Source organism: Suricata suricatta, chromosome 2, assembly GCF_006229205.1.
Source record: "Suricata suricatta isolate VVHF042 chromosome 2, meerkat_22Aug2017_6uvM2_HiC, whole genome shotgun sequence".
NCBI classification, from domain to species: domain Eukaryota; kingdom Metazoa; phylum Chordata; class Mammalia; order Carnivora; family Herpestidae; genus Suricata; species Suricata suricatta.
Genome location: NC_043701.1, coordinates 20,986,501 through 21,010,145, shown reverse-complemented (window position 1 = coordinate 21,010,145; position 23,645 = coordinate 20,986,501). Strand labels below are relative to the sequence as shown.

At 39.6% G+C, this 23,645-nt stretch overlaps 1 long non-coding RNA gene across 1 annotated transcript in view; it reads right to left on the bottom strand.

The window, feature by feature from the left end:
- Window positions 1-358: 358 nt before the first annotated feature.
- The window catches only part of LOC115278874, a 39,459-nt gene continuing 16,172 nt past the window's right edge, over window positions 359-23,645 (bottom strand). Inside the window, exons 2-5 of the long non-coding RNA XR_003903102.1 lie at window positions 10,526-10,638; window positions 6,287-6,554; window positions 5,608-5,729; window positions 359-611 (exon numbers count right to left, since the gene is read on the bottom strand). This is a non-coding gene — a long non-coding RNA (uncharacterized LOC115278874). The remainder of the gene's footprint in view (window positions 612-5,607; window positions 5,730-6,286; window positions 6,555-10,525; window positions 10,639-23,645) is intronic.

Here is a 23,645-nt window from a genome sequence, read left to right as displayed (position 1 = left end):
TTCCTTATGTTAAAATATTTTAAGTATAGTGGCTCAGTAGGTTAAGCGTCGACTTGAGCTCAGGTCATGATCTCATGTTTCATGGGTTCAAGCCCCGCATCTGGCTTTGCCCTGATAGTGTGGGGCCTGCTTCAGATCCTGTCTCTCTCTCTCTATGACTCTCCCCTGACCACCCTCTCTCTCTTTCAAAAAATAAATAAACACTAAAAAATCTATTTTTTAAGTACTTCAATGTTCGGCTTTTATGATATTAAGAAATGTTTTATTTTATGGGGGTTTCTTAAAGATTTATATTAAGCGGGGTTTAAAAATTTTTTTCTAACAGCTAAATTTAGAGAGTCTGTCTTATATCACAAACGATCCTTGTTGGTACAAAATGTTTATATTTCGGGGGGCTAAGGAGACTTCTTGTCCTTTAAACCTTATTTATAAAGTTTTTGTCACTTGTTTTTTAATGTCCCTCGTATTAGCTTGCCAGCAATAAGCAAAAATAAAGCTGGGACTGTGTCAGAAAATTCACTGGCCTGCATTCATCGTTCTTCGGCAGAGTTTCCTCAATAGTATTCCCCATTCAGCTACTGTGCCAGCCGGCGGAAACAGCCAGTTGTTGTCTGAAATGAAGAATAATTGGAAACATAGTTCCTGTTTCTTTTCCTGCAAGTAACAATTCATCCATTTAAAATTTTTTTGGTGCTCTTGCATTCTGCTGCAGACAGCGTTGTGTTCACCGTCCCATGGACACCAATCTGAGAGAGGTTAACCTTCTATTCCTGCTGTTGACCCTCCCCCTGTGACCCCTGTGATGACCATCGGATGGCCTGGTACCTCCACCTAGAGTCAGTTACATGCAGTGCCAGCAGCTTTGTAGAGGGTGATGGACATCGAGCTGGAAAATGCTAGGCTGGGAGAAATAATAATAATTGTAAAAGATAAAATTTCTAGCCATTGTGATCCCCAGTCTATAGATAAAGAAACAAAACCCAGGAAGGTGAAGCAACTTGCCCAAGGTCACTGCCAGCAAGCTGCAGAACAGACCGTCTGGTGCCAGCACCTTTCTTCTGGGCCCAATACCACAATAGCTTTCATCCTGCACGGCCAAGTCCATGATTGATTTACTGGATTGATCCTATTTCTTCCTCTCTCTTTCTCTTTCTCTTTGAGAGAGAGAGAGAGAGAGAGAGAGCGAGGGAGAGAGAGAGAGGGAGGGAAGGAGGGGAAGGGTGGAGGGAGAAAGTCTTAAGCAGGCTCCATACCCAGCATAAAGCCCAACACAGGGCTCGATCAGAGGCTTAACGGATGGAGCCACCCAGGTGCCCCTACTCCTTGATCCTATTTTGAGAGTTATTTCCCTCCCTTCTGTTAAGCTGGTAGCTTTCACATGAAGTACTTAGTTCTCTTAAATAATTGTGGGTTTTTTTTTCTGACAGAATAACCATGTCCCTGCGTCTCAGAGATTCATGGTGAATATACTGAGAAAGAAATGCAATTTATTTCTTCTAAGTAAAGTCAAGTCGTTGGCACCATATAATAATTAAGGAAGTTTATTTTCCTCACTCCCTTCAACATCACACGTAGACAGCAACGAACTCAAGCAGAGCTGGAAATGAGCCCTGCTTGGACTGAACACCACTCCTGTGTGCAGCACTTTCCAGATTCCTTTCAGAGTCTAATTACTGGAGGAAAAAGGAAAGCTATTGTTCTGGATTTTAGAAGTCCACATGGGAAGGAAATATGATAAGTGTTCATCCTTACCTTTCTCTAAGTCTTTATTGATTGCAAAGCCAGTTATCACGGTGGATAAAGCAAATAACAACAGTGGGTAACACTGCAGCATTCTGTGGCTGGCTCTTCCCATTGTATGGGCTTTGAAAGAAGTTTTAAAACCCTCTTCCATGGAAGGCTTAAGTTCTACAAAGTTTGTTATACTTCTGTAAGGAACTTGCATATAAAATTTAGCGTTATATTACTTGGTGAAATTATTAAGCTTTTCTTGATACCTGTACATTTTCATGAATATATTACTTCTAAAAGATGCCTTTTTCCTCTAGTCTGGCTTCAAATTATGCCTTTCACTTCATGCCACAGTAGTAAACTTTTTCCCAAGAGCAACCAAGGACCTTAAAATTAAGCAAATGGTATAAGCGTTACCATCTAGATAGGAATTTTGCTGTTCCATCATGGGGAACAATGTAAAAGAAGAAACCTAAGTTTTGTTAAAGCCATGTAACTTCTACACAACTTCATCATTCTAATTTACTTCTTTTATTTGTTTAAAAAATTTTAATGCTTATTTTATTTTTGAGAGAGAGAGAGAGTACGAGCAGAGTAAGGGAAGAGAGAGAAGGAGACAGAATCTGAAGCAAGCTCCAGGCTTTGACCTGTCAGCACAGAGCCCGACATGAGACTTGAACTCAACCAGCCATGAGATCATGACCTGGGCCAAAGTTAAACGCCTAACCAACTGAGCCACCCAAGTGTCCCATTATTTAATTAATTAATTAATTAATTAATTAATTAATTTATTTATTTATTTAGAGAGAGCATGCAAATGGGAGAGGAGGCAGAAGGAGAAAGAGTATCTTAAGCAGGCTCCAAGCTCAGCACAAAACTCAATGCAGGGCTTGATTTCATGACCATTGGATCATGACTTGAGCCAAAATTGAGTCAGATGTTCACCCAACTGAGTGCCCTTCTAATTTACTTTAAAAAATTATTATTATTTTAGATTCCCTCTAGGTATGATTTGGCTACAAATCAGTATGCATTTTGGGATGCCTGGGTGGCTTAGTTGGTTAAACACCAACTTTAGCTCAGCTCACGATCTCATAGTTTGTGGGTTTGAGGCCCACGTCAGGCTCTATGCTGACAGGTCAGAGCCTGGAGCCTGCTTCGGATTCTAGATCTCCCTCTCTCTCTGTCCCTCCCCTGCTCACACTCTTTCTGTCTCAAAAATAAATAAACATAAAAAAATTTTTTAAACAAATTTGTATGAATCTTGATAAATCTTAGAACAATAATACAGCAAGCTATTTGTACTCTGCAAAATATTTTACATATATATGTAATTTGATATATACATATATCAAATAAACGAGTAATATATTACAAACAAGAAACTCTCTGCCTTGAAACATCTGGGTTACAGTATTTGTGCTGGGCCTTTCTCTCTCTTTCAGATCAAGGACGGAATAACCTCTCCTTCTGCCACTTGCTATACATCACTGGGGCAAAGGGACAAAGAGTCAGTTCTATTGTTGGAATGCCTCCTTTCCCATTATCACTATTTTCCTACAACATGATAGTCAAAAGGAATGAGGCACTGTGTCACAGGTAGAGAATAATTAATAAATTAATACATTTAAAATCTACCACCTCCTCCTCTTGTTTAGTATTTTTCCTCTAGTGTGGACTGTGCAAGGAGCTGACCCCATGTCAGCCTCACGAGAGGTGAGAGAGATACAAGAAGGAGAAAGGAAAGTGTCTGATAGGGGAGCCTGGGTGTCTCGGTTGGTTAAGCACCAGATTCTGGCTCATCATGATCTCATAGTTCGTGAATTCAAGCTCCGAATCAGGCTCACTGCTGACAATACAGAGCCTGCTTGGGACTCGCTCGCTCGTGTTCTCTCCCTCTCTCTCTGCCCCTCCCCTGCTTGCTCTCTCTCTCTCAAAAATAAATAATTACTTTTGAGACTCCTGAGTGGTCGAGTCAGTTAAGTGTCTGACTCTTGATTTCAGCTCAGGTCATGAAATCATGGTGCATGGGCTCATTGCTGAGAGTGTGGAGCCTGCTTGGGATTCTCTCTCTCTCCCTTTCTCTGCCTTTCTCTCTCTCCCTCCCTCCCTCCCTCTGTCTCTCTCTCTCTCTCTCTCTCTCTCTCTCAAAATAAACTTTTTAAAAAAACGGAAAAAATAAACATTTTTTAAAATTAAAAATAAACAAAAATGAGGCTTGCCAAGATTGGCCTTATGTTGAAGCTGGATGATAGGTTCATAAGAATGGGTTCAGTTTTACTATTCTTCTACCTTTGGGTATGTTTGAAACTTTATATAATAAGTTTTAAAATAATAGAAATGAGGTTTCTGAAAACTGTTCTTGTGTTCAGTTAATGCTGAAAAACAGGTTTCTCTTTTTATGCCCCATAAAAAGGGTATCATAAATATGTTCATTAATGGAGATCACAATTGGTTTGAATTCAGTATATCAACAAAATGGCTCAAGTCTGTATATGAGTCCTGCAGTTGATACTCTGTGATTGAACTTGGAAAAAAATAGGCTCATACAGCTTTCATGAATTAACTGAAAATACTGAAATGAAACCATTTCAGTAGTAGATGACAAAACAAGTCATCGGTTCTCCACTTCTTCTTTCATGTTATATAGGACTGAGAGTATTAGACAGGGAACCAAAACTCCATATAATAATCTCTAGAATATACAACTGATTTTATGTCTTGGTGTCTCCATTTTCCCCCCCATTAAGTGAGAAGAAACCCTGTGACTAAATCTGATATCTTACAGAAGCATTTGAGGAATAACCACGTTGGAAAGGCAAGTTTTCTAATCTATTACAGAATTCTGTTACTACAGAGATTGTCTTCTTTGCTAAGAACAAGTAGAAAATAAAGACTCTAAATAAGTGAACCATTCTAGAAGTCTGTTTCATAGTGTCATCTCTTTGTAAAATTTCTCATATAAGGTGCCACTTTTTCATTTTGTTCTCAGCTGGCCTGGGCTTAGGGCAATGATCTGCCACTCCCATGTATCAAGTATGTGCTAGAATATAGAAATATACATAAGCCTTGCCTAGGGTATAGTTTGAGTAGGCAGATGTGACACAAAAAAGGCTCTGGAACTCTAGTGGGTTACAAATGCATCAGTCTGCAGAAGGCCTATGTGATAGATGTGACCATGGCAGGCTCTGTGACCTTTTTAGTTGGTTTGCTCAAATTACAATCAAACTTTAAGATATCTACAGGGTGAAATGCACTAGGGAACATTCTACACAGTATCAGGAAGATGTAGAGTGGCTTTGCTTCCTGAGAAGCAAAACCTCTGAAGAACTGAATATAGGGAAGAGAGGAAGACACTATTTTATCATTACAAATCAGTCTGATGTCTACTACATTCCCCTTCTGATGATTTCTCACATTTCAGTAGCTAGCAAATCTTGGTTTACAAAATACTTTCACGTACGTGATCTTATCTAATCCTCCCGACAAACCCGTAAGGTAAGTGGGGGAATCTTGAGTTGAAGAAATTGCAGCTCAGAGATTTCAGTGCTTTCCGAAGGTCTGAATCCAGCTAGATGGGGAAGGGGATCCGGAAACCACTCAAGTCTCAGACCCCGTCACGGGGTCATTCCCTTTGGACCGCCCAGTAGTGCGCTCCTCTACTCTGTGTTTGGTCAACTTGGAAGATTCAAAAGAAGTAAAGGCATGACCCCTGCCCTCAAAGAGTTTATGACCTGGATGGGAAAATGCAAGTTTTACATAATGAAGCAAGCAGAGAACTATTAAGCTTTAAACCCTATGAAAAGGGCTATAACTACAATAACATTTGGGTTATTTTAATTGGAAGATAAGGTGTGATAAATTCTACCCACGCACCGGAACATGCACTTGGACGTGCCCACAAATGCTGGTCAACTGAATGTTTCTCAGGTCTTCCTGCCAAGCAGTCAGTGCTTTCCTGGAGGAGTCCATGGTTAATTCTTGACAGGGAGGAAAGCCTGTAGAGGAGAAAGGAGAAGATAATATCTTTCCATATACTATCCATATACATTTCCATATATTCTTGCTTGCAAGAGCCAATTCTTAAAGTGTTGAATTCCTTTCGGCCTCTGTTGAGCCTCCATCGAAGAAGTGGAAGCTTGTGGAAGCTAGTCCTGGCCCTGGCACATCTTCGTTAGGTGCTCTAGGCCATCGATGGAGGCTATGAAGCAAATTGCTTCCTCCTATTTACCTAATTGCAGAGGTAGTAAAACAGAAGTAAAAAAGAGTTCAATTTTTTTTAAGGCAACTGCCTAGAGGCAGAAGAATGGGCACATTTGTTCTACACCCAGCGGAACTGTGGACTTCAAAGGTCTGTGGGGACTTCGTGATCATTTTCATTTCCTAATGTTCTAATTCTCAAACCTAAAACTTTCCAAACCCATTTTTGTTTCAGAAGCAAAATTCTATTGGAAATCTCTGTTCTTTATTGACAGAGCAAACCTGTCCTCAGAGACAGCTGCAGGCCACTCACTGTCTCTCCCTGTCTGTGTCTCCCCACTGAGTGGCAGATTACCTGGGGGGCTCCAGGAGGACTTCCAAAGCCCTCAGTGAGTGACTGACAGCAATCCTTTAAAATAATGCACATGGTTATCCAGGTTTACCAGCACTGGATACTCCTGTGTTGTCTTCTTCGAAGTGCTGATATGCTAAATGTCCATTGGAGTAGGCCAGCATAGATGGATCTACTCTGTAATCCTGCTTGCTACAGGTGAAGCATGCAAACAGCAGCCATGTGGCAGATGAGTGCCAGAGTCATTCCTCAACCATTGATGCATGCCTGCCTGCGAGGAGGAGAGGGCGTTGGAGAAATCAACTTGGAGTCAGAAGGCAACCTTAATGTGCTATGAGTAAATGTGAGGGTACGCTTGGGAGGCACCATCAACACTTCCACCAACCTTGCTCACTTACACTGAGTGCTTGAGTGCAAACGTGAACACATTTTGTTGAACGCCTAAGCCCAGGCACATAGCTGCTACCACTGGACCACCCATGCTCTCAAAGGTGCAGCCCTTGAATTATTTTTTTCAGGAGTGGCAATGGATTTATGCTGAGTCACTCAGACTTTCATTTCACCCAATGGTTATGAAAATGGGCTCTAGAACCAGCTCTGTCACATACCAGCTGTGTGCCCTTGGGCAAGTGACTTAAAAACTCTCCGTGACTTCAATTCCCCATGTGTAAAATCAATAATTATGCCAGCTACTCCATAAAATTGTTATGAGGGTTCAATGAGTTTAGACATCTAAAAAGCTTAGAATATCGCCCAGCACATACTATGTACTATGTAAGTGTCAGCTCTTTTCATTCGTTCATTCTTCTAATATTAATCTGAACACCTCAGATCCAGACGCTGCTACATGTTGAGATGTAAAAAGCAAATAAGATGCAGTATGTGTCCTCAGCAGGCTTACACTCTGTATTTTATAGCCTTGTGTTTTATTTGTCTTTTTTGCCTCGCAAAACAGAGGTACTCAACAAATGTTTTTGAATGTATGATTGGATTGGGGAATTGGGCAAGAATGCCGATTATTTCAGTTAAACGACTATATTGAACAGTGTCTGCCACCTAGTAGGAGCCTGGCACCATATAAGCATCATTAACTATTTTCATTATTTATTTGGTAGAATGAATGCTGAGACTTTGTGTGTTGGGGGTGAGGAGGTAGAGGAACACTTAGGGAAGTCTTCCAAGAGGCAGTATCACGGAGCTTCGTTTTGATCAGCGAGTGGGTGTTAGCCAGTAAGAGAAGAGGACTAAGTGTGTTCTCGGCAGAAGGAACATTGTGTGCAGAGCTGGAGAGCCGTGAAATAGCACAATACATTCAGGAAACTCCGAGTAGGCCAGTACAAGAGATCCATCCTCGTTGCGACATACAGAGTTTGTTAAACGAGTATTTGAGATTAGAGGCTGGGAAATGAAAGAAAACAAATGAGACATCACTTGTGTCACCCTGGCCTTTAGCATTGACTCAACAAGCTAGTCACAGACTAGGTGGCTGGGGACTTTTCCGTTGTTCCCTGTAGAACTTGCCATGGTACTGATGTTGTTAGTCTCCGTATAGCTCTGCTCCAGAGAAGCAAGCCCCTTCTTGTCTTCTGATACAGGAAATAAATGGACTTAATTTCTCTGTTTTTCAAAGTGATTGAGCTGAATAACAATAAAGTTGATGGGATCGAGGTATAGATGAAGATGTTTTTGCATAGTCAGGCAGATTCTCTAGCTCAAGGGTTAGCAAACTATGGCCTGAGGGCCAAATCCTATCCACTGCTTGTTTTTGTAATTATGTTTCTTTTGGAACACAGCCATGCCCATTTGTTTACATGTAGTCTAGGGCCACTTGAGCTCTATAACAGCAGTGTTGTGACAGAGACTGTATGACCTGCACAGCCTAAAATATTTACTAGCTGGCTCTTTATAGACAACATTTGCCAATTTTGCTCTAGGGTCATCTCTTCTAATCTGATGGTAAGTAGAAATCACCTAATATTTAAGACAGAAGACTGAGTTGGTTTAGAACTAACATGGCAAACAACAGGTTCTTAAATTTTTAAAATTCTCTACCAAGGAAAGAGGATTGCAAATATGTTAGCTGTAAAGAGTTCAATAAATATGTATAAATGAATAAACATAGATTCTGTGATTGGCCTTCAGATTTGACTCTGAGCATCTGACAGTCAGCCGGGAGGGTGGGGGGGAGAGGAAGAAAAAAAATGAAGGGGATCAGTCACCGTTTTCAGTTACCTGTTGCTTCATAAAAAAAACACTTTAAAATGTAGTGGCTTAAACAGCTGCTGTTTATTATTTCTCCTGAGACCACAAGTTGGCTGAGTGTTTTTGCACATCCAGGCTGGGCTTAGCTGATCTTGGTGGGCTTGCCCATGCATCTGTGGTTGGGTGGTACATTAGCTTTGGGCTGGCTGGTCTGGGATGGCCTCAGCTAGAATGGTTCGTCTCTACTCCACATGATCGCTCATCCCCCAGCAGGTTAGCATGGACTTAGGCAAGGAGCCATGGTGGATTCCAAGAAAGGAAGTGGAAATACACTTGATGCTCAGGCTTGGAACAGGCACCCCATTACTTCTGCTGCATTCTTGTGGCCCAAGCAAGTCAAAGGCCAGCTGGGAAATAGACTCTCACTCTTGGTGCAAGTTGCCAAAGAGTCACATTGCAAGGAGTAGAGAAACAGGAGGGAGAGAATTGGGGCTATGATTGATGTCAGTCAATCAGCAACTAGACCAGCATATAGCCCAACCATATTGTTGTTTTAAATCTCTGTGGCCTAAGGTGGAAAAGAATAGTCATCATACATCTATTCAGCCCCACCCACAGGTATGAATCATCAGTATCTTCAACTAAGAGGACCAATATCTTCTAGGTAATGACAAACGCAGAGAAGGAGTGGAAAGAACTTGTCAGAAGTATGGCACATATCCTAAGAGACCCAGACCCGTATTAAAATGCCAGGTGACAAATATCACCAAGTAATTAGACTCAGTTTTAATGGATTAAGGATATAAGCAAAACCATTATTACAGAAGTAGCCAATGACTAAACATTAACTTTGAGACCAAAGCCTAAACAGACCTACAATATTCCTGCTGACCATTCACACTCCCATCCACTTCTGTGTTCAGTTGGCATTAAAACTGGTCACTGTACTCAAAGAGGACATCGCTATCTATTGATATGGGTATGATCAAAAACCCAGATAGGGAATAAATATTCTTTTTTAAAACTCAGACGCCATCTGAGGATATCATCTTTTTATTGCTGAAATACCTTCATTATTACCAAACTTGCCTCAATAAATAATAAGTATAAATGGCAACAGTGGATGTCAGAAATCCTCCTCAATTCCTCTTTTCCTGGTATCATGGGTTGTCAGTAAGACGAGAATAAACATAGGTGGTTCTTATTCCTTAGAGTCATTCAGAATCCCCTAAAAAATCTAAACAAACAACTAAAGACGATACCAAAATTGCCACACCACCCAGACAAGCCACACAACCTAGGTTTGAGAACATTCTTTCCAGCCTAGAACCATTCAAGGTGTTTGGCCTCATTCTCAAGAAGCCAATGGCTTTACACGTGTTCTTTCATGGAATTGCCACCATCAGACTTCTGTAGTCGCAGCAATAGTGCATAGCAATAGTGCATGGGGAGGAACATAACAGGACTCAAGGAACTATTAGATGCCTGTTGATTCGGACACCAGGACCAGCTGTGAATGGAAATGTATGTCAACTTAGAGGAAAAACGAACTGAACTGTTACGATTGAAGAGGTGGAGAAGAACCTTTCAGAATGTTTGCAGATGACTCGTTTCTGGAAGGGTTGTGGGGAGGTAGGTCTGTCTCAGGAAGAATGGACGAAGCTTCCAAAATCTGGGTGTGGGAAATCAGAAGTTAACCTTGGGCGGGTCACATAAAGGCTAAATGATATACATAAAACACCTGGCAGAATACTTAGACGGGTAGACCTCAAAAAATGCTGGTTCCTTTCCTCTCTCTGCATCTCCTAATCCACCTCAGGGATTTCTTAAAAAACAGAAGACCTGCCAGTTATGGCCTATTGGAAAGATGTCAGATATGATAAGCTGGGGATAGGTGGTAAAGATCAACAGAATTCACACTCAGGTGGAAGGAGCAGGGCATGTGTCCCCTCCCCTGCCCCTCTCCTTATCACAGCTTGGAGGCAGCACAAAGACATTCCTTCCTTCCTGCAGAGGAAGTGTGTGTTCTCTCAGACCTACCTTGGCATTCCTTGATGTCTTAGAGAAGCAGATGACCCTGGCTGAGCAAGACAGTCAGCAGAACAGCAGCCCTTGATGCTGCAATTGGAAATTTCCATTCTTTACTTGCAGCTCTGAAAAAAAAAAAAAAATCTAAAGAGCCCAGTAGCTGGGAAATTTCCACGATGGAAAATTTTAACATATTCTTTAGCTCTAAACTATGCAGGTTTATGGAGACTATTTTTTTTCTTTTGGTAATTTCCTTCTTTAACAATAATTTATGAACGTGGTAACACTACAGCTGTGGGAATAAGGAGGGCAAGATGACTTGCAGGAGAATGGGTATCGTTGCCTAGTGTAGGCTGGGCTATACACACATTTGACCACCCAAAACACAGAAATGCAGATCACTACAAGACCCACTGGCTGGGAACTCATCCAAAATAGAGATAGTTTGCCCTGGGGCACTGCAGAGAAATCTGCGTAGAGACTGGGAGTGGAAAGTAGATGGACACAACTTTGGAATAGGAAACGGTGAGTTCTATTGCTGCAAAAAGAATCTCAGGCAGATTCCTGAGCCCACTGCTTCTTAAATAGAAACATGCATACAAATCACCTGGGAATCTTGTTAAGAGGCAGATTCTGATTTGGCAGCTCTGGGGTGGGGCCTGAGACGCTGTGTCTCTAACTGGTTCCCAGGTGATGCTCATGCTGCCCTTTGAGGACCACACTGTGAGTGACCAGACCATCAACAACGTAAACCTCTTTACTATGAGGTCAGCTTTCCTTCAACAGTAAAACACAGTCAGAGGGCAGCCAGAGGTGAGCTCCCCTGGTTGTTTTCTTAGGTTACAAAGCTAGGGTCTAAGAGTACAACTGAATGCCTTCTGAAAAGATGCTTCGTGCAAGTCTGAATAAAATGGATCTTTTGAAATGCAGGATGCGAGCAGTTACCAGAAGCCTGCCTACTCAGCAGGTTGGAGCTGATGGTTTCTGGAAGGCAACGCCTTTCCAGAGAAACCCCTATAACAAGTTGGTGAGGATTCCTAAGCTGGTCCTGTCTTCTGAATGATTCTCTAGCGTTGTGGCATGTGGGGTGAAACACCAATGAACTAGTTCTGGTTATTCAGGGAGGAAAGCTGTTAGCCAGAGTGGTGTAAAGAGGAAAAGGAATCTGAAAAATAAATTACTTCCATTTCAACCAGGATAATTGTTTCACTTTTAGTGAAATGAAATAAAAAAGAAATTGGAAAAATTTCCATTTTCTTAACAGCTGTCTCACCTCGTGCTACCTATTTGACCGAGAGATAAAAATCTGCAGCATCTTTATTCCAAGTGTTACTTCCAATAGATCTGAAATGTATCTGCCATGTATATCTTTAAAGCAATATTTGTCCTATTTTTTTGTTTTCCATTCAGTTGAACTTAGGATGGGTTATTACTACTTTTCAAATTAATGTATACAGAGGAACATATGGCGAAAAAGAAAGAGGGAGAGTCCCAGTAGGAAAAATGTGATGTTGAAATAGAAGTATAATAAGCATGGAATAGATTTGATAATATAAGTGTTAAAATACATACTGTAAAAGTAGGTAACTATCTTAGTATCTTAGCATCTACACAGTATTCAGAAATGCTAAATGGCTTACATTTGGATTATTCAGGGATTTCCACTTCTAGAAATTGGCTGACATCTTCTCTTTCAAATATTTTCACTGTGGGGTTAAGGTATGATTCGGCATTGAAATAGACTTCCTGATAACTTAAGGACAAGAGACCAGTTTGGATTTGTCCTTCTATTGGTCTCCAGGAACAGCTACTCACCTGAGAACCATCTTAACAACCTCTAGCCAATCAAAGAGAATTTGATTCATTGACCTAAAATCACATCTACTTAATAATAAACATAATAATTAGAATGAAATTAAACATCATTGAGTCCTTTCGACAGGTGAGGCATTTCATCTTTGCAACAAGCTTATAAGATAGGTACCATTATTATATAGATGAGAAACTGGGAAATAGAGAGCTTAAATGAACTTCTTGGGATCCATACATTCTGGCCAAGCAAGAAATAACCTCCTCTGGCCAGCCCCTCTCACTCTAGTGCTTTTTTCAAATATCACAGCTACATCTCAGCTTCATTCGCCTTATCACAGACAGATGGATAGACACGCCTTCTCAAGTTTAACAACTTCACAGAGCTTGATTCAAATACTGAATGTGTTGTTAGTTGCTTACAGCTGCTATTTCTCTAGCCGTGCAGTAAGTCCAGGCAAACTCTTTTGAAGAGCTCATTAAAACTGCTAAAATAAAGTCTTAGAAGCAGGTGCATTCATTAGCTGAAATGCAGACGATTATGTTAATATTGCATTCAGGTGACAAATTTAAAGCCATCAAAATCATGGAGGATAAAAGGATTTTCAACGCTAAAGTTAACTTCTTCCTTTGTAGGGCTCTTTGCTCTGTTTAAACATGTGGCCGCCTTTGCAGCTGTCAACGTGGGGACCTCCAGTGTTACTTCCCCAAAATAAAGCCATGTTTGCAGTATTACATTTCCTTTAAAATCTCTTGGGTCTCAATTCAGGAAAAGAAAGGTAAGGAATTGCCTACAACCCTAGCACTATTTTCTAAATAGGAAATTTGGCACCTTCTTTATAATCTATTGTCAGATTAGGCTCAGGGGTAGAGGAGACACATTAAAGAAGATGGTTAAAAATATGTGGACCTTGATTCCAGGTATGAATCAGATGGACCAACAGCTCTTCCACTTTGTCTTTTCTTTCTTCGCCAAAAAATATTGAGTATGAAGTACATATGCAACACTACATATGTATTTAGAAGGCTCTACATCACAATGTAAACAATAGTTCCTCTAGGCTGATTTTTATTTTTTGTGTGTGTACTTTTGTATTCTCAAATTTTCTACAATGAATGAATACATGTTATTATATAAAGTTAAAAATTGTTAAAAATTTACAGAGCGATTAGCCTCTCTACATTCAGTTGTTTTACTTATAAAATTGGGTTACTATTTAATCTCCTAGCATATGAGAGCTGGATGAGATGTTTCCCCAAAGTTTTTTCTTCTCAAATCTAGGATGTCTGTGGGAACATTAGTTCTTCCTTTCAGAAGAAAATATAAGAAAAAAGAAGGGGGCTAGGTATCCAACCATTTACAAAAACAACAGCAACAACTATAAACATGCTTAAAGATTTTTGCATTATGCCTTGGCACCTCAATCAAATGGGCATTCATCAAAATGAATGCATCTGCCACTTGAAAAGGGAAAGACTGAGCAACCTTTTAAGGCCAAATTAACCTTATTTTTAATTTTCCTGGCTATGTATTCTGGGAACACTTTGTAAGCTAATACTTGACATAGTCATTTTTTTCAAAGGGTGTGCTACAATAACAGTATCTATAATTGCAAATTATAAATACGCTGCTATAGATTTGAACCCTCTATTGATAGAGTGTGTGTATATAATGTGTGTGTGTGTGTGTGTGTGTGTGTGTGTTGGCTAAATAGCTTGAAATTAACAAACTGAAAGCCTGGTACACTGTAGTAGTCCTATTTTTGCCTTCTGTCCTCTTCAACTCTTCTGTCTCTTGTACTGTCTTTTTTTTCCAACAGAATTTAAAAGACCTTTGACCCCATTTTAAATGAAAATATAGAAAGCAAGAAAGATCTCTTTGGGATGAGTAAGCATATACAGAACTTCTACATACATGCATGCCCCTTTTGTGGTCAAGAGTAGCCTACCTGTGGGCGCCTGGGTGGTTCAGTTTACTGAGACTTGGACTCTTAGTTTCAGCTCAGGTCATGATCTTGTGGTCTGCCAGTTTGAGCACTGGGTCAGGCTCTGCGTTAACAGCGTGGAGCCCACTTGGGATTCTCTCTCTCTCTCTCTCTCTCTCTCTCTCTCTCTCTCTCCTTCCCTGCTCATGCTCTCTCTCAAAATAAATAAATAAACTTAAAAAAAAGAAAAGAAAAGTAGTTGAAAAAAATAAAAAAAAGAGTAGCCTACCTGAAGCCCTGCCCCAACCTGCCATGAGTCTCGGTTGGAACTTAGTGTGCGGGCAGTGCCTTCCCCTGCTGGACAGCTCCTGCTCTCCTGGGAATACCCTCGCATGCACTCCATGTCCTGTTTACCAGAGCTGCCACCCTCACAGAAGCTGCAGGTTCAAGGCAAAGTGAGGAAGGTGGCCAGAAGACACCTATCCTTCCAGTGTGGAGCATTACCACCATAAGATTAGAAGGTAAACTTAGAAGGTAAACTTCAAAGCACAGAATTTAAAGATAAAAGACACTTGAGAGGTCACATTAGTCGAGTTTTCTTTAAATGCATGTCTTTTCTAAAGCATACCTTACAGTCATCCAGCCTGACCTCGAAATTTTCCAATGACAAAAAACGTCCTACTTTTTTTTCACTTCTATACCGATAGATGGGTAGATAGAGCACAAACAGCATTAAACCACAATGCAAAAAAGGGGGAGAAATAAGTTATTCCTAATCTTGCTACCCTTTAAAAAGTCAACTATTTTTGAATTTCTGTTACTGATCCAGGATCCCTCAGCCTCAAGTAAATATAACCCTTTAAGATCCATGAGAAATATGAAGAGACTGAATCGTTTGGTGCAAAGACACTTTGGAGATATTATTAGTTCATGGTGTCCATCACACCGTGAGAGTCAGATTCTGAAAAGGAAGATTGTGTAAAGAAGTAGTAAGCCTCAATACCACAGTCTCTCCCGAATTCATCCTCCCCCACTTTGTCACTCTGACATCTATACAACAAAGGACAATTTCTGAGATTGTTTTATCCAGGGATCTTTCCCATAGTTACAAATACCATCTAAGTGGAGCAATGTATTCCCAAGTTACCTAAATTGTACATATGATCATATTCCTTTTGAAGGAAATTAACGAGTTTAGCACTATTTTCAAATAACTAGATGTGACAACACAAAGAATAAAAATAACAAAAGAAAATCTTCCAAAGATTGTGTGCCCTGTGGAAATAGTTCCTGCCATTTCACACTGGCTCCACAGGAGATTCTTTCAAGATGAGTTTAAAATGAAAGCAGTATTTAACCAAAGAATACAAAACACTAATTCAAAGAGATACATGCCCCGGCCATGTTTATAGTAGCATTATTTACAATAACCAAACTATGGAAACAGCCCAGATGTCGACATCATCAATTCATGAATGGATAAAGAAGATGGGAGAGATACATATCAACAACAGAATATCATTCAGCCACAAAAAAGAATGAAATCTTGCCATTTGCAATGACATGGATGGAGCTAGAGAATGTAATGCTGGGCAAAATAAGTGAGTCAGACAAAGACAAGTACCATATTGATTTTACTCATGTGGAATTTAAGAAATAAAGCAAATGAGCAAGTGAAAAAAAGAAAGAAGAATGACAAGCCAAGAAACAGACTCCTGACTCTAGAGAACAAACTGATTGTTACCAGAGGAGGTGAGGAGAGATGGGTAAAATAGGTGATGGGGACTAAGGAGGGCACTTGTCTGCATGAGTGCTGGGTGATGTATAGAATTGTTGACTCGCCATATTGTATACCTGAAATTAATATAACAATATTGTATGTTAACCAATTGGAATTAAAATTAAAACTTTAGGGGCACCTGGGTGGCTCAGTTGGTTAAGTGTCTGACTTTTGATCTCAGCTCAGGTTTTCATCTCAGGGTCGTGAGTTCAAGCCACAGTGCTGGGCTTCACACTGGGTGTGAAGCCTACTAAATAAGTAGATAAATAAAACTTTAAAAATTATTAACTAAAACCTTGGTACCAAAAAATTGAAAGCGGTGTTGAGTTTGGGGAGCAAATTCAAAAAATCAATTTGCTAATAAGATAGAAGACTGTGAACTACAATTTTGGCTAAATAAATAGAAGAGAGAAATTTTTAAATGACTATTATTTTAATAAATTGTAAAAGGGCTATTAAAAAATTCTGACAACACAAAAGAATATAAGGAAGAAAACAAAAATACTCACTTCACATCCTACCAACTAAAAAAATTACCATCACAGATTTTATGGGAGTATCATTCCAGACATGGGAATAAGAGACATTTTAGAATTTTCAAAAGAGATCTGCATTCAGCAATGAAGGGTGGTCTCATTGATGATGGTCTAAAGAGACCCCCAACCTAAGTTTTTATAATAATGTCTACTTCATCTGAAAAGTAATGAAAGGATGTGAAAGGAGGATGAATCCTCAGTCCATAAACAATTATAAGAATATGAGTTCAATAGACATCAGTAGATATTTTTATTTTGTCTACATATTCATTATCTGACTCTTGATTCACTCCATCTAAAACATATTACATTATAGGGGTGTCTGAGTTGGCCCAGTCAGTTGAGTGTCTGACTTTGTCTCAGGTCATGACCTTGCAGTTCATGGGTTCAAGCCCTGAGTCAGGCTCTGTGTTGACAGCTCAGAGCCTGGAGCCTGCTTTGGATTCTGTGTGTGTGTCTCTCTCTCTCAAAAAAAAAAATATATATGTATGTGTGTGTGTGTGTGTGTGTGTGTGTGTGTGTATACATATATATATATATGTTCCCATAATGTTTTTCAGTTTAGAAATCAACATCATACTGAGTCTCATGTCCATATTAAATAATCAGGGTTGATATTTAGCTGGTACATATTAGGTTGGCCATTCAAGTTGTTTACAGGCAATTGTCCATTCTGCTTAACTGGACATCTATTTTGATTGGCCAGTGCCTGTGCTGTGTGTGTTATTATATGTCACACGAAGATCTGTTTTTACTGGTTATGCCTCTTTTTCTGAGCAGACTAAATATTTCCCTGATCTAAGGTTTATTCTTTTAATTTTCTAGCCTTTGATGCTTTTAAAAATGTGTCATTTTTAATTTTATTCATTCATTAGTAAACTTACTCCATAAGAGTTCTTCTCTTACATAGGTCAAAAAATTTTTATTTATTTGTTTCTTCATTCAAAGTAGAGTAAAATTCCCCCTGCCCCACTCCTAAACATACCTCATTACAATCACTTTTGGACAGAGACTTAACTGGGAATTTTCAGACTTGAAGAAAATTTTGCTCCTTTATGTTGCAAAAATTGGAGACATTGTGGTCTCTATTATTATCTGTGTTAAATTCAGGGAACATTGATACTGATTACCCAAATGGCAGATTATCCCGTTATTTCTATTTAAAATTTTAATGGTAGCTCTCTCCTCCTACTTACATTTGACTAATGTTAATACAAAATTAGATGCCATTTCCTTACTTACTCACCAACTTACATTGAGAAAATGCAGGTCGAATAGGTGGAAGAAGAAAGCCAATATTTCCTTGGTAACCTACATAATCACAATTGAAGGTAATTGCTTAATCAAAAGTACAGATTTTCTGTGCAGTAATTGCTCTGTTTATCTTACAAACACTAGAACTTTAGACCACCTGATCAGGTTTTCGGGAGGGGGGGAAGGGTAAATAAATTTAGTAAATTAAATCATATTTTTCTACAGACATATTCTAATTTATTTTTAAAAATTTTTTAATGCTTATTTATTTTTGAGAGAGAGAGAGAGAGAGAAGCATGAGTGGGGGAGAGGCAGTGTGATCAGAGGAGGGGCAGAGAGAGAGAGGGAGACACGGAATCCGAAGCAGGCTCCAGGCTCTGAGCTGTCAGCACAGACCCTGATGCGGGGCTCGAACCCATGAACCCTGAGATCATGACCTGAGCTGAAGTCAGACATCCAACTGACTGAGCCCCCCAGGCGCCCCAGATATTTTCTAATTTAAATCTATTTTCATTTTTCTTGATTCTTAATTTAGAGTGGCACTTAACCATTCTCTTATTGTTGGCGCTTTATGCATATCAAGCAATAGTTGCAAAGCTCATGTGCCTGCTACTTATTTTTACTTTTATTGTATAGAAACAGCAGAACCCACATTCTATGTAAAGAAGTTAAGGCCACACTTCAAAATACTTCTTCCTCCTTCCCTAAATTCATTAAATGGCCACCTCAGTTTTTGGATGTTTGAAATGTCATACTTCATTAACATTCACTATTTAGGCACATTAGAGAAAGGACCAATTTGAATTAGTGACAATTTTGAATGCTATAATATTATTAAAAATTCATAGTTTTATCCCGTTGTGGTACAATATGCCACTCAAGCAGTCTATAGTGAAGTATTTCCAAGAAGAAAGGCTACTGCCAGGCCTCTTTAACAATAAGATTCTTCAATATTGTGTACACTTAGCTTTAAGCAAATGAGTGGGGTGAGGCTATATAAATATGTTCAGTTCACATTCACTGAGCAGTTACTATATACCTGGCATCATGCTAGAACATTTTTGTCCCCTTAAGTTAGCAATTCACTGTAAATTATCACTCATTTTGCCTATGACACTTTATCTCATGCTTTATTCATTACCTGTCTAAATTTACTCATTTATTCAAGTGACTTCTAACAGCTATAATGGGCATAGGCACAAATTCAAAATGACTGAGGTCTTGGGGTGAAGGTCATTTGCAATGTAGATCAACAACAATCAATCAACCAACAAGCCCTTTGTTCTAGGTAGACAGCTGGTAAAGGGTTTCTCAACTTCAGTACTGGTGACATTTCAAACGAAGTAGATCTTTGTTGTGAGGACTGCCCTGTGCATTGGCAAAAGGCATCTTTTGCTTCCTTCCATTAGAGGACAGTAATATCCCAACTTCTAGTTCAGATAATCAAAAATGTCTCCATGGGGGTGCCTAGCTGGCTCAGTTGGTAGGGCATGTGACTCTTTGATCTTGGGGTCTTGAGTTCGAGCCCCACATTGGTTGTGGAGCCTATTTTATTTCTTTGGAGCCTATTTTAAAAAATAAGATATTTCTTTAAGAAAATGTCTTCAGATATTGCCAAATCTCTCTGAGGAGGGGTGGGGGAAGCAAAACTGCCCCTGGCTGAGAACCATTGAGAGTATGTATGTCATACCTTCTTTACTACATTATCAAGACCCTGTAGGCAGAGCCCCATTCTGATTTACCACTCTACAACTCCCTCCCCTCCAACTAAATTTAGTTATTGGCATAGGAATGCTTCTTCATGAATGTTCTGGAAAGAACAAAATATCTCTGGAGTAAGTACCTATACTACTGTCAGCCCTGCACAGAGCACTTTGCAAACTCAGTAGATGAATAAGGTAATCAAAGTCAATTCTAACAAATTTTTACGACTTGAGTAATCACTTCCTATTCAGAGCATATACCCACTTGGCCAAAGGCCTACATTTGTATAGGGCTTTAATGTGTATGAAGCATATCTCACGTAATGGCATTGGATCCAGATACAAGGGTAATCACTTTGGCCACCTCTGTTCATAATTTAAGCTTCCAAATCCCAGAGCCATATTCTTGGGCAGGAGTGGGAGTATTTTGATTTCAGTGACACTGCCTTTAGTTATTAAGAGGAACTCTTATGATTGGTTTAATAATGCTAAATTTAAAGCTCAGAATTCTCTTTTGCCATGTTAGAAGTAGAATATCCAAAAGGTACTCCAGAGATCTAAGTGATTCTGGTTTACTCGAATTCCTGGAAATTGCCAGAGGGCTTTAAGGGAGGAGGGAAATAAAGAGTGAGGAAATTTTCCCTGTGGGCAACTGGGGAAAACAAAAATATTTTTGTGCTGTGGAGACTTCTCAGGAAAGGAGGGTTGGCCAGCAGAGGCATCTGTGCAAGGGGAATTTCCACATTTGGGAAAACATGGTCATAATTAATGACTTAGGAAAGCCAAGAAAATGGACCATGTTGGAAAAATATGATTTTCAATGGCCAAATTATTGTCAACTTATTGGGCCAGAAAATTGGATTGTTTTAGAAAGAGATTTTTATTTGTGAATATTTGCCTACCAGTCCTTCCTTCTGTAGATCTATTAAGTACACTGCCCTCGCCTGAAAAATCAGCTTTCCATAGCCAGACCCACTCTTTCTGTCCCTCCCTCTCCTAAGGGAGTGTTTGCATTAGACTTCTGGCCTGGACATCAGGCCTTTTGCTTTGAACATGATGCTCTGGACTAGCCTGTAGGGCTATTAGCATCCATTAGAATAGCGATTATTATCCAGGATTCTTGAACAAGAGCGGAAGGATGAGACTGCATGATCCTAATGTGGCCATCACTTATTGAGGACTCCATGTCCTAGGTAGGCCCTGTGCTGACAACACTGAAAAACTATCCTTACTTAGACATGGGGAACCTGAGGCTCGGGGAATTTAAGTAATTTGCCTACGGTCAAAAAGCTTTTAACTACCAAGCTACACTTCTCGTCCTGTAAATAAAGTCTACTCCCTAAAATGGAATGTCCTCACCTTGTATACAACCTCTCACTTACTTTTTACTCCCTTCCTCCTATGTTCCCCACATCAGTTTGTTTAAACTACATCTGGTCTTGGGGTTGTACTCATCAGAGAACTCCAAGGTTATCCACCATTCTGAAGAGGAGAAATCTGGGTGAGCAGGCTCAGCACCATTCATATCCCTGCTTACCCAGCGAATGATTATGTGGTCAGAATATCCTTGCCCCACTTTTTGGTTTTCTTTTGTCTCCATGATCAATTTTATTAAAATAGGTATGATCATCTTATGCTTCTTCTCTCATAATTTTCTCAATATCAGAATACGGTTTAATGAATTTCAACATATTTGTCAAGGTAAAGGTCAAGTTTTTCAGAGAAGAAAATATAGCTAAGGGAAAAAAATCTCTATATCTGACAGGTGGGATATCCAGTAGAATACCTATAAAACTCAGGACATTGTTTTGTGAAATGAAAAAACTGCAGGTTAAATCATATCCTCCTCAAGCAACAATTCCATAAGCTCATCTGACATAAAGTTAGCCCTGGATTGCATTTGCAGTGAATATGTGAAAACAAACCTAATAGGATAAGTCTAATTGTCCTGGATTGAGCCTCACCGCGTTATAATTAATTAAAAACCATACCATCTTGAAAGCAATATGTTTTTTTTCTGGTTGAACTTAAAACATATTAATTAAATCTTATTAATATTTGTTTTCTGAGTGATCCTAGGACTTAGCCAGAAATTCTAACCTTTATTTAGAGATGTGAAAAACAACAGGATATATTAGTTTTCTACTGTTGTACAGCAAATTACCACAAATTTAGGAGGCTAGAACTACATCTTACTTATTAGCTCCCAGTTCTGTAGTTCAGAGGTCTGGGTGGGTTTGGCTAGGTTCTCTGCTTAGGATCCCACAAGGCAGAAATCAAGGTATTAGTCAGGCTAGACTCTTATCTGGAGGCTCTGGGGATGAATCTGCTTCCAAACGCATTCAGATTGCTGGCAGAACCCAGTTCCTTGTGACTGGAGCACCGAGGTGCCTGTTTTCTTTCTGGCTGTCAGCCGAGAACCATTCTGTTCCTCGAGGCCACACACATTCCTTCTCACGTGGTCTTCTCTAGCTTCAAAGCCAGCACTCACCCTCAAATCTTTCTCACATTCAGAATCTTTTTGACTTCTTCTTCTGGTACCAACTGAGGAAGCTATTCTTTTAAAGCTTCACCTGATTGACCCAGGCCCATCTGGATAATCCCCCCATACCTTAAAGTAAACTGATTTCGGACTTTTATTGTATCTGCAAAATCCCTTCACAGCAGTATCTAGATTAGTGACTGAAGCAGTACCTAGATTAGTATTTGACTGAAGTCCAGCAGATGGGATTCTTGGGGAATTATCTTTAGAATCTTGATAACCATAAGGAAATAGAATTACCTAGTTAACCTGAGATATGGTCTGGAAATAGACTCCTAACAGTATTGAATCAAATAATTTAATCATTACCCTATCCCTGGTTTTGTAAAATGTGTTTTTAAAGAAATATGTATATATGGTTTATTTTTTAATAGATATTTTGGGGCTGAACATCCCCACATTCTTTATGGATGTATGATCAAAAATGTTGCCAAGGCTATTTTGGGATATGTTTTGTTTCATGGGTCTGTGAATGTCCAAGTGTTAAGATGTAGCTGTGAAGTTAGGTGTGCTGGGGGGCGGGTAGTGGTGATGGCAGGTGAAGACAGGCAAGAGGCTGAGATTGTTTTAAATACAGAGGAACAGTTTATTCTTGCTTATGATGTATTCACAGAAGACCTTTGAGGATGAGAATCATTTTGCTTGCTATTTTCTGTTGATAGGTCCAGAAGTTCAATCACCCAGGGATTCTTTATGTGTAATTTATGAGCAGTATTTGGGGAAGCTTCTATACATAGGGGCATTTTGGAGTATGCTGGATCTCCATCACCAGGATGCTGTGTCCCCAGTGTGGAGAAGTTGAACTTCTCAGAGCTTCTGTTGCACAATTTCAATGTGCCATCGCCCACCAGATGCACAGGATGTCTGGTATCCAGGCTGGGCCCGTAGGCCTAGCTGGCTGCTGATCGAGAAGCCTGGGCTTACAGAGAGTCGCCTCCGGATTGAGAAGGCTGGAAAGGACTAAAAGGATCATGGAGAGAGATGAATGAAGGCTGCCAATTAATCTCTCCAACTTTAACATTTTACCAAAGGTCAGCCTTCTGAAAAGTCTGGTTTTCTGGTGAAGAGAGTACAAATGGTTTTAGCCTTTAGGAAGAACATATACAGAAATGTGAAAACCTCACAAAAAGGCAGAAAATTTTAGATGCTAAGTATTTCTCTCTTCGTCCAAGAACACTTTGGTTTTCCCCTTCTTGAAATTCTGGCCAAAAAATAGAGGAAAGGAGGACATCACCCAAATGTTTCTTTTAAATTGTAGAACTTCAGAAAATGGTCAGAAAATGTAATCACATTATTGGAGCAAAAGGAGAGAAGTCAGTGGAGAAGGCATTCAGTAAATGCACTGATAGGGCATGAAGACATGTGGCATGTTTAGCTTTGGAAAGTAGGACACAGGAGGAAAGAGTCTGTGTGGAAGAAATTAGTATTGCTTATTAATTGTGATGTCTTTAAAGCATAACACATTTTACATCCTTCAACTAACAAAGATATTTTGCTCTATGAAGGACAACTCTAAGGATGCTGATAATAGTTTACAGATGTTCTTTTATTGCTAAAATTTCCACTTAAAAAAATCTTTCCCC